Here is a 12,164-nt window from a genome sequence, read left to right on the forward strand (position 1 = left end):
ACTCCCTCCAATTTGTTCATATCTTTGTTAGTGCACTGCTCAAAACCTCACACCGTGCTCAAGCTGAGGTTGAGGGTGGAACAATTGCCTCCTGTTTCTTACATACAATACTCCTCTTAACACCTCCCAGAAGGCATTTGCCTTTTTTTCACAACAGCATAACACAGATGATTCATTCAGTTTGTGATCCTTTTCTTCACTACTGCTGCCTAGTGTAGTTGTTCCCCATTTTGTGTTTATGCATTTGCCTTTTCCTTCCTTCCTAAGTGTAGTACTTTGAACTTGTCTTTACTGAATTTCATCTCTTGACTTTAGACCAATTGGCCTATTTTATCAAGATAATTCTGAATTCTAATCCTGCTCACCAGAGTGCTTGCATTTGGTGTCATTCACAAGTTTTATAAGCCATGTTTTATAACAAAATTAGGTTAACTAGTCTGTCATTCCCTGGGTCCTCCTTGTTTTCCCTATCTTTTAAAAGGGGTGGGGATTGGGGGGGGGGAGATAGTACCTTTTCTGGTCCTGCAGGATCTCCCCCTTCCTTGAAGTGTTCTCAGAGATAATTGCCATATTGTTTTACCAACTGATACCTGTGTAAAGTCCCTATAAAGGGAGTGTACTACTCACTACTCACTGATCCTTCCTCGTGTTCATCTGGGGAATTAGTTCACCACTGTTTGCACCCTGTCCTGCAGTCACTCAGCCCATTTTTTTTAGTCACTTGCTCTGTGGCCCACCTCTCACAGGAACTGCAGCACCTCTCCTTCATGGCTTATCTTTCCAAACACTCAGCCTCTCCTTCCAGGGTCTCACAAGATTATCTCTTCTCACAGTCTCAAGCAGTTTCCATATCCACTGCTCTGACCACGCCACTCCCACAATGGCTTGTAAGGGAACCCAGGCCCATTCTCTACACTGGGCTCCAGTCCGGGGACCCTTGAACCAGGAGTACTAGATCTTCCCTGAACTGCTTTCCGCACTCCTAGTACAGATTCCAACTCTTCTCCCCCTGACCCCCTATCAGGGAGTGTGACCAAAGGCTTCTCTGTTGACAGCTTCCTAGCTTTATAGAAGCACTGCATGTTTCTGCCCAGGTGAGCTTCATCGCCAATTAAGCCTCACTGTGTCCTAGCTTCCCTTCGGGGCAGACTATGGCTAACTGGCTTCTCTTGACTATATTTACCCCTTCAGGCCTAGTGTGAGGTGAATGCCCCATCGCAGTTCCCCAAGTCTTCTGCTTAGAATACTTCTATTATTTTTTATAAATGCCTTATGCACCTCCCCCTCCTCGTGATATGGTGGTCTGGTATAGACCCCACCACGGTATTGCCTCTGTCCCTCCCCTCGGCTTTTATCTTCACACAGAGACTTTCAACAGGAATGTCTCTCATCTGTCTCTGGTACAACCCACTTTCTACAATCTACAGGAAAACTGGGGCAAGAAAAGGAATGAGGATCCACTTGCTTTCCCATCCTACAGCGGAGAAGGCTCCTCCTGTATATATTTTATGAGCATTGCAATGTGAAACCACTACCACTACTCATATTGCCGTAATAGCCAGAACTGCAAGTTCTGGATCCTAGACTTGTTCTCTGCATGAGTAGAACTAGTATTGTCAGCCTGTACTACTAAATAAAAAGGAAAAAAAAAACTTGTTTCACTTGGCACAAAGTTAACTTGGTGCTTGAAAATTATGGATCCAGAGTGTAACTTGAAGTTTTCTCACCACACAGCAGGTACAAGTTCCCCATAAAATCCTGCCTGGGGGCATAGCCTGTTGTAAATGGAACCAATTGGTCCAATCATTTAGAGTTTATGTGGGTAATACTTAGGTATAGTCAATCTTCATGGATTTATCTTTGTCTTCCTAATATATTCATCCTTACTACTTCTTTCCTTGTATCTCTTGTCTAGGTTCTCCCTCTTGTCTGTTGCACTCAGTTTTCTCATAACTGAACTTTACATACTATTAAAACTAACTACAGAACAACCCTTTCCCTCACCACTCATCAGTCTGGCACAATGGAGGCTCCTGAATATATAATGAAAGGATTTATATTCAGAGATTTCTTGCCAAATCCTGAATTCTCTTTCTGATACCATTATCTCCACTATTATTTTCAATAAAGATTTTTATTGATGATGGAACTATAATGCAGTAGTGCTTTGTCGTAATCACATCAAAGAGCAAAAATGAAAACAATGATCAGTCATAACACAGAAGAAGAGCCAGGCAAGGCAATATACTTCAGTTTGCATTGTCCTTTGTAGGTTTGCTAAATTGAGGTGTCATAACTTGAAATACAACACATCACTAATACCATTATGTCCAAAAGACAAGAAATGGATAAGTCACTGTAGGTAGAAGAATTGCTACAATGTTCTTTAACAATCTCCTGGGTTCAAATAGTTTAAATATTTCTTTACATGTCATCTGAGAAACTGAAAGTAATGTGGCAAAGTGGAGAACAAGAGAGAGGTATGGGGAGAAGCAGGACTGTGAGGTGAAGAGAAACCAGAAGTACTTATATCAGACCTGATCCTTTCAAATGGGCCAGATTCTCAGCTAGTGTAAATCTGATAAGGCTGTGAAGTTTAAACCACCCGAGGATCTAGCCCATTAGTCCATATTCATATTGCCTACTGGTTTGGGGAAATTCTTTAAGATTTACTTAAATCCAGCCTAGAGCTCTGCAGAATGTGAGCTGTGGATACCAGTTTGGGATCACGTTATCAACAATAGTTCAGCAAGCATGCCTTCTGTTCTTGAGGTATCTATTCTTTATGTCCTCAGATAGATACATGTTGCATCCATGATGCCCAATAAGAGAGGAATTGTGAAATGGCATAAACTTCCAGCATGATTTATAACTGTGCCTGCCTTTCTATGGGGAAAGTGAAATACTGTTTTGCTTTGTGTTCATTGGCATTGAAGAACTCTGCAAGGCAGGTAAAGGATGCTGGATGACTGATCCCAACAGTGCAAAACAATATTTCAGGAATGCCTAGTATACTGTTGACCTGGGAGGGCATGGAGAGTTTGGGGCTCCTGAAGGTATATATCAGGGGTGGCCAACCTGAGCCTGAGAAGGAGCCAAAATTTACCAATGTACATTGGCAAAGAGCCACAGTAATGCATCAGCAGCCCCCACATCAGCTCTCCCCCGCAATGCCTCCCACCCACCAGCAGCCCCGCCGATCAGCGCATCCCCCTCCCTCTCCGCACCTCCCACTCAGCTGTTTCGTGGTGTGCAGAAGGCTGGGGGGGGGAGCGAGGGCATGGCAGGCTCGGGGAGGGGGCAAGAAGGGGTGGAGTGGGGGCAGGGACTGTGGCAGATCCAGGGGTTGAGCAGTGAGCACCCCCGGAAACACTGGAAAGTTGGCGCCTGTAGCTCCAGCCCCAGAGTCGGTGCCTATACAAGGAGCCGCACATTAACTTCTGCAGAGCTGCATGTGCCTCTGGAGCCACAGGTTGGCCACCCCGGTATATATTTTCATCTCCCATGTCGGTTCATCACAGAGATTCTGGCAGGTTTCAAGGGTGAGACTGTACCTTCTGGATTATGCAAGCCAGGTCCAAAAAAGGTACTGCATGACTGACAGGCTTTCCTGTTAGGGGATGGGTGTCTCCTTGCCTATGTCTACTCCTCTATTTACCACTTCCTTCTTTCCCTGAGGTACATCATTATAAAGAAGTAAAGAATTACATGTAAAAATTGCTAGTGACCTCACAATGCACTACTACAAGGTGCTCTAGATGGGTGTGGTAAAACCTGACTAAACAGATGGATGCAGTGTTGCAATCTCCCACAATCACTTTTCCAGCTCTTTGCCCACAAGCCCAACACTTCCTCTGCTCCTGCAGCCTTATGAGTGTGCCCCTGTTGGCCTCCCATCCTCTCCATCTGCTTTGCCAAGTTCCTATCAAAATCTCTCTCTCTTTTCCTCTGGTTCACCCACAGACAGTTGTTATTATGGAAGAATGTATATTTGGTTGGACACTAATAGCAATGTGCACCTACCACAGGGCAGCTAACGAAGGACCAGATGTTGAGTACTTTAACCTGGAGCATCTAGCTTAGGTGTGCCTCTGACCCACTTGAGTTCAGAACACCTTGTAGAGTGCTCAGGGATTCCTCATTGGTTTTAGGAAAAAAAGCTGACCAAGAACACATCCCCAAAGCCATGCCCCAAACCCACCCTACTGGAGAACAGGAGACCTAATGTACTCACAGCACATTGATTGTTGTTGGAGCAATCTTTAGAAGAAACTTCTATGCCCTACTTTGACTTGTGTCCAGAGGCTACTTGTGCCCATACAAGCATTTGAAACCTTTGGCATTAATTTTTATTAGTGGCTGATGATGATACAAGGATGATACAACAAATTCATCAATATTCTGTTCCTTCCTCCTTCCATCCCTTTATATTAGGATATAAACAACTGTGTTCTCTATTTGCCTTCACTTTTTGCTAATGGAGTAACTCTGGGGATCAACATAAGTAGTTAGCAGTGCAAATCTAACTTAACAGCACTACAGACTTAAAAAAAATAGTTAATTGGACAGCAGCCTAATGGAAGAACTCAGTTAGGAGAGGGCAAATGCAACAAAAACAGGTTCATTCCATACACAAAAGAAAAATTTACACCTGCTTAAACTAACATTAAGTATATAGTACAACAAAATTATATAGTAGGTATCCTCTAATTTCATATTCAACATAAAATTCTGTACTTTGCAGATAGTATTTATGTAATAATGATCATCATACTTATGTCCTCAGAGCACAGCAAGAGAGGACAGTGGAAAGAAAATAACTAGACATGGATTGGAGCCAGGTGTCCTCTCCTTTGCTTAGTAACACTGAAAGTGACATTCAATCATTGAGAAAAGCAGACACCTAAATTAATAAAGGAATTCCCATTAGGTCTATGGTGAACTGTTTATTGATAATGGTTAGAATGTGATCAGTAGGGTGTACTGATATTAATAGCTCACTTATTTATATCTTTAAAAAGACTAATCTTGCCAATTTTGCACATGACTAGTCCAGTGTTTTTGCTATTCTTTCCTCTTTCTTTATTCCTTCCATTTGTCAGAGTAAATGCAAGTATACCACAGGGGCACTTCCTGGTGGCTATATCTGGTGATTAGCTTTTGCCCTATATGGCACCCCCTGTGATCTGTTGCACATGCCATGGTCCCTCTACCTCTTTACAACTGAAGTGCTCTCTCTTTGCGACATGGTTCTCTGGCCAGGTCACAATACAGTCACCCCCTTCTTGTGTATCAAAGTCCCATCAGAGCAGCTGCCCAGATACTGCCTCAAACGGTCTTCCATTCCACCTCTAGGCCCTGTGCCACTTCACAGTGGTTGGTAGGTGAACGAGGCCCACCCACAACTGCAGGATCCAGCCCAGGGACCCTCTTACTAGCAACTCAGATCTTCTGAGACCCTGTACTGTTTCCCTGGGTTCCTTCCTACTCCATCTTTCTGTCTCCTCGTCTAACTGTACATTTACCACTGGAGTTTCTTCTGCTCCCCGTGGCTACTTCAGCCCCCTCAGACTCTGCTCCAGGGCAGGATCCCAGGGCTTACTCTCCCCCTGGATTCCCTCCTTGCCAACTCCCTTTCCCTATAGAGAGCAGCTGTAGGCCCTTTCCCTGCAGCATCCTCCTTCCTCTTACTTTCTGGCTTTATGATCCTATTCTAGCTCCTTCCCCAGCTGGGCTTCATCTGCAATTAGGCCTTACGAAGCCCTGGCTCCCTTCTAATTTAATTGGGCTCTTTTGGCTCACATTAACCCCTTCGGGCATGTGTGGGGTGAACACTCCATCACAGTTGGTCACACTAATTATTGTCATAATTCAAGTTGTCACCTCTGACTAAGTGTTTGTATAACGCCAAGAAACAATGGGGCACCAATTGGTTTGGGTGGTACAGTAATGGAATAAAGGCCAGATCTTGTCACTCCTGAATTGTCAATGGGACAACTCAGAGTGAGTTACTCGCCATGAATAAAGGTGGCAGAAATCTGGCCCTAAAATAATAAGGGTCAAATTCTGATGTGTTATGGTCAAGGGAGTTGCATGGGTGTACAATTTCATTTAAATATTAGCCATTTTCAGATGACTGAAGTATAAAGATACTTTATTGCAACTCTTAGTTCTCAATTTTGCTCTTTTTATTATGAGACTACAAAAGACCTTTTATGACAGATTAAGAGAAGCTTTTTTCTTCTTCACATATATGGAAGCTTCAGAACTGCACTTTTGGAACTGGAGCTGTCTCCTTGATCTTCAACATTTTGACAGGTGATTTCAAGGTCTTTATTAAGTCAACCTTAGCATTACCTTTTCCTTCAAAGTTCTAAAACTTTCACAGAGAAAGAGGACAGCCTATTTTTCAAATATGCCACAAAAGACAAAACCAAGAGAAAATCATTAAAAATATTTACACTAGAAAATCCTAAGTGAGACATTATTTCACTCAGATGAGAACCGCAGGTCTCATCCAAATGTTCTTTTCAGTTAGAAATATGGATGATATTCACACATAAAAAGGTTACCAGAAGGTGAAAACCCCAAACTTCACTCAAAGAAGGATGCAAATGCAATCCTCTTTTACCGAATCACAGCTCAGACAAAATCAAAAGCTTTCATGATTCAACACATGCAGCATCATCTCAAATAATTATATAAATACACATTATAAAATATCTGTACTTTCTACTCCTGTGAATTGTAGTTCTCTGTGTACATACATAAACAGAAACATTTTTTATTTCTATATATAATAGTTCTTCTTGTGCCCATGTCAATATCTGCAATATCCCTTAGTTATTCCCTGTACGAGAAATACAAAGAAGCAATACTGTAAATAATTAGATCAAGTTTTATGGCTACAATTTTCAAAAGCACTTTAGTCTTCGGTGCTAAGCGCCATTGACTGTCATCACTTAGCCTCTCTCTCTCTCTCTCTCTCTCTCACACACACACCCTGGTAAATATCCTCCAGCTGAATACTCATCAGGCTGTTGTGTTTGACACCAACTTCATTGTCTTGTGCTATTTAAGCTTCCTGAACCTGAGCAGTGGTCAGGCACATCTCTAGGCATACTCTCAGGATAGAGATCTTGTCCAGAATCCCCTTCTGAGACCTGACACCAAGCAGTCCAACTGCTTAGCCCAGAGACCAGTGCAGATTCCTCAGACTTTCCTGAAGTCTAAGGGTATGTTTACACTATGAAATTAGGTCGAATTTATAGAAGTTGATTTTTTAGAAACTGATTTTATACAGTCGACTGTGTGTGTCCCCACTTAAGACCATTAAGACCATTAAGTCGGCGAAGTGCATCCACAGTACCGAGGCTAGTGTCGACTTCCAGAGCGTCGCACTATGGGTAGCTATCCCACAGTTTCCGCAGTCTCCACTACCCATTGGAATTCTGGGTTGAGATCCCAATGCCTGATGGGGCAAAAAACATTGTCGCGGGTGGTTCTGGGTACACGTCATCAGCCCCCCCCCCCCCCCCCCGTGAAAGCAATGGCAGACAATCGTTTCGCGCCTTTTTTCCTTGGTTACCCATACAGATGCCATACCACTGCAAGCATGGAGCCCGCTCAGCTCACTGTCACTGTATGTCTCCTGGGTGCTGGCAGACGTGGGAGTGCATTGCTACACAGCAGCAGCTCATTGCCTTGTGGCAGCAGATGGTGCAGTACGACTGGTAGCCGTCCTCATCATCTCCTGGGTGCTCTTGGCCAGCCTCGGTGAGGTCAGTTGGGGCGCCTGGGCAGACATGGGAATGACTCAGGTCATTCTCTTCTTTAAGTTTTATCTAATGGAGATTCAGTCCTACCTGAAATATTGGCAGAGGGATAGCTCAGTGGTTTGAGCATTGGCCTGCTAAACCCAGGGTTGTGAGTTCAATCCTTGAGGGGGCCATTCTGTCTCAGACTGCTCTCCCAGCCAGGAGATGATGACAGCTTGCAGTTGTACTGCACTGTCTGCTGGTGAGCACCCAGGAGATGATGATGGCTAGCAGTCGTACTGCACCATCTGCTGCCAGCCTATCCCTTTCTCCTCACCCTCCATGAAATCAACAGTCACTTTGCGCCTTTTTCTGTGCGGGCGCCATATTGCTGTCAGCATCGTCATCCACCCGCCGCTTCCGCTGCCACTCTGCTCTCCTGCTCACAACCTACCACGGCAAGCATGGAGCCCACTCAGATCACTGCGGCAGTTGTGACTGTTCTAAACACCATGCGCATTATCCAGCAGTATATGCAGAACCAGAACCAGAACCTGCAAAAGCAGGTGAGGAGGTGACGGCAGCACAGTGAGGAGAGTGATGAGGACATGGACACAGACTTCTCTCAAAGTACGGGCCCCGGCAATTTGGACATCCTGGTGACAACGGGGCAGGCTCATGCTGTGGAACACCGATTCTGGGCCTGAGAAACAAGCACAGACTGGTGGGACGGCATAGTGTTGCAGGTCTGGGACGATTCCCAGTGGCTGCGAAACTTTCGCATGCATAAGGGCACTTTAATGGAACTTTGTAACATGCTTTCCCCTGCCCTGAAGCACAACAATACCAAGATGAGAGCAGCCCTCACAGTTCACAAGTGAGTGGCAATAGCCCTCTGGTAGCTTGCAATGTCAGACAGCTACCAGTCAGCCGGGAATCAATTTGGAGTGGGTAAATCTGCTGTGATCCAAGTAGCCAATGCTATCACTGACCTGTTGCTATCAAAGGTAGTGACTCTGGGAAATGTGCAGGTCACAGTGGATGGCTTCGCTGCGATGGGATTCCCTAACTGTGGTGGGGCGACAGACGGAACCCATATCCCTATCTTGGGACTGGACCACCAAGGCAGCCAGTACATAAACCAAAAGGGGTACTTTTCAATGATGCTGCAAGCACTGGTGGATCACAAGGGACATTTCACCAACATCAACATGGGATGGCCGGGAAAGGTACATGACACTCGCATCTTTAGGAACTCTGGTCTGTGGGAATGGCTGCAGCAAGGGACTTACTTTCCAGACCAGAAAATAACCATTGGGGATGTTGAAATGCCTATAGTTATCCTTGGGAACCCAGCCTACCCCTTAACGCCGTGGCTCATGAAGCCATATACAGGTACCCTGGACAGTAGTCAGGAGCTGTTCAACTATAGGCTGAGCAAGTGCAAAATGGTGGTAGAATGTGCATTTGGACGTTTAAAAGCATGCTGGTGCAGTTTACTGATTTGGTTAGACCTCAGCAAAATCAATATTCCCATCGTTATTACTGCTTGCTGTGTGCTCCACAATATCTGTGAGAGTAAGGGGGAGATTTTATGGTGGGGTGGGAGGTTGAGGCAAATCGCCTAGCCGCTGATTACACGCAGCCAGACACCAGGGCGGTTAGAAGAGCACAGCAGGGATGTTGCACATCAGAGAAGCTTTGAAAACCAGTTTCATGACTGGCCAGGCTATGGTGTGAAAGTTCTGTTTCTTTCTCCTTGATGAAAACCCGCCCCTTGGTTCACTCTACTTCCCTGTAAGCCAACTGCCCTACCCACTTTGATCACCACTTGCAGAGGCAATAAAGTCATTGTTGTTTCAAATTCATGCATTCTTTATTAATTCGTCACACAAATAGGTGGATAACTGCCAAGGTAGCCTGGGGGCGGGGAGGAGGAGGGAAGCACCGGGCGGGGTGGTGGAGGAGGGGAGGACAGAAGGACAAGGCCACACTGCACTTCAAAACTTATTGAATGCCAGCTTTCTGTTGCTTGGGCAGTCCTCTGGGGCAGAGTGGTTGGGTGCTCAGAGGACCCCCACCGCGTTCTTGGGCATCTGGGTGAGGAGGCTATGGAACTTGGGGAGGAGGGCAGTTGGCTACACAGGGGCTGCAGTGGCGGTCTGTGCTCCTGAGGCCTTTTCTGAACCTCAACCATATGCCGGAGCATATCAGTTTGATCCTCCAGTAGCCTCAGCATTGCATCCTGTCTCCTCTCATCACGCTGACACCACCTCTCCTCTCACTCATCCCTCCTCTCCTCACGTTCATTTTATGCTTTCCTGGACTCTGACATTGTCTCCCTCCATGCATTGGGCTGGGCTCTTTCAGCGTGGGAGGCCTCCATGAGCTCCGAGAACATTTCATCGCAAGTGCATTTTTTTAGCTTCTAAGCTTTGATAGCCTCTAGGACGGAGATGATACTTGGAGCGATGAAACATTTGCATCTGCGGGAGGGGAAAAAGGGAGACTGGTCTTTAAAATGAGACATTTTAGAGAACACTGGGTAGACTCTTGCATGGTGAACCAACCTGTTAACATTACATAGCACGTGTGCTTTCTTTACAAGGTCGCATTTTGCCTCATATATCGAGGGACTGCCAGTATGGTGTGAGATCACACACGCAGGGCCAGGCAACAGAATTCAGCTTGCAGGCAGACATGGTAAGCCACAGTCTTTTGGCTTCTTTAACCTTCCTAACATGTGGGAATGGTTTCAAACAGCAGCACCCTCATTTCACATACCAAGCACCCGTTGGGTTGGCCCTTTAAAATGGGTTGGCCATTTATAAGGAGGGGCTCGAGGTTTTCGGGTTAACATGCAGCATGAACCCAACTAACACCTCCCTCCCCCCCCCCCCGCCCACAATTCTCTGGGATGATCGCTTCACCCCTCCCCCACCGTGTGGCTAACAGTGGGGATGATTTCTGTTCAGCCACAGGCAAACAGCCCAGCAGTAACGGCCACCTCTGAATGTCCCCTTAATAAAATTCCCCTGTTTCAACCATGTGACCATGAATGATATCACTCTGAGAATAACAGAGATAAAGAACGGATGTTGCTTGAATGCCAGCAAACACTGGGACCACACGCTGCCATGCTTTGTTATGCAATGATTCCAGACTACATGCTGCTGGCCTGCCGTGGTAAAGTGTCCTACCATGGAGGATGGAATAAGGCTGCCTTCCCCAGAAACCTTTTGCAAAGGCTTTGGGAGTACATCCAGGAGAGCTTCACTGAGATGTCCTGGAGGATTTCTACTCCATCCCCATACATGTTAACAGACTTTTCCAGTAGCTGTACTGGCCGCGAATGCATCCCAAGTCTTCAGGGAAAATTAATCATTAAACACGCTTGCTTTTAAACCGTGTATTATATTTACAAAGGTACACTCAGCAGAGCTCCCTTCTCCACCTTCTAGGTGCAGGAGCCCGCCTTCAGTGGGTTGGGAGGGTATTAGATCCAGGGTGAAAAACAGTTTCTGGCTGTTGGGGAAAATGGTTTCTCCACTTGCTTGCTGTGCTTCAACCTCCTCCTCCTCATCATCATCTTTTTTGTCCCCAAAATCCGCATCCCGGTTGCGTGAGAGTCCATTGACGGAGTCCACGCACAGCGTTGGGGTAGTTGTAGGGGCACCCCCTAGAATGGCATGCAGCTCATCATAGAAGCATGTCTGGGGCTCTGACCCAGAGTGGTCGTTTGCCTCTCTGGTTCTTTGGTAGGCTTGCCTGAGCTCCTTAAGTTTCACACGGCGCTGCTGCGGGTCCCTGTTATAGCCTCTGTCCTTCATGCCCTTGGAGATTTTTTCAAATATTTTGGCATTTTGTCTTTTCGAACAGAGTTCTGATAGTATGGATTCATCTCCCCGTACAGCGATCAGGTCCAATACCTCCCATTCGGTCCATGCTGGAGCTCTTTTGCAATTCTTGGACTGCATGGTCACCTGTACTGAAGAGCTCTGCATGGTCATGCCACGCTGGCCAAACAGGAAATGAAATTCAAAAGTTCACGGGGCTTTTCCTGTCTACCTGGACAGTGCATCTGAGTTGAGAGTGCTGTCCAGAGCGGTCACAATGGAGCACTCTATGATAGCTCCCAGAGGCTAATACCGTTAAACTGCATCCACACTACCCCAAACTGGACCCAGCAAGGTCGATTTCAGTGCTAATCCACTTGTCAGGGAGAAGTACAGAAACTGGTTTTAAGAGCCCTTAAAGTTGGAAAAAATGGCTTCATAGTGTGGACGGGTGCAGGGCTAAACTGATCTAATACTGCTAAATCTGACCTAAACTTGTAGTGTAGACCAGTGCTAAGCTTACTCTTTTCTAGAACTCCAGCTGTGTGGGTGTTCTGGATTTACAGTTTAA

General features: G+C 45.8%; 1 pseudogene; it reads right to left on the minus strand.

The window, feature by feature from the left end:
* Window positions 1–10,068: 10,068 nt before the first annotated feature.
* LOC141981860 (uncharacterized) lies at window positions 10,069–11,767 on the minus strand (annotated as a pseudogene).
* Window positions 11,768–12,164: the final 397 nt, after the last annotated feature.

Source organism: Natator depressus, chromosome 2 (genome assembly GCF_965152275.1).
Source record: "Natator depressus isolate rNatDep1 chromosome 2, rNatDep2.hap1, whole genome shotgun sequence".
NCBI classification, from domain to species: Eukaryota; Metazoa; Chordata; order Testudines; family Cheloniidae; genus Natator; species Natator depressus.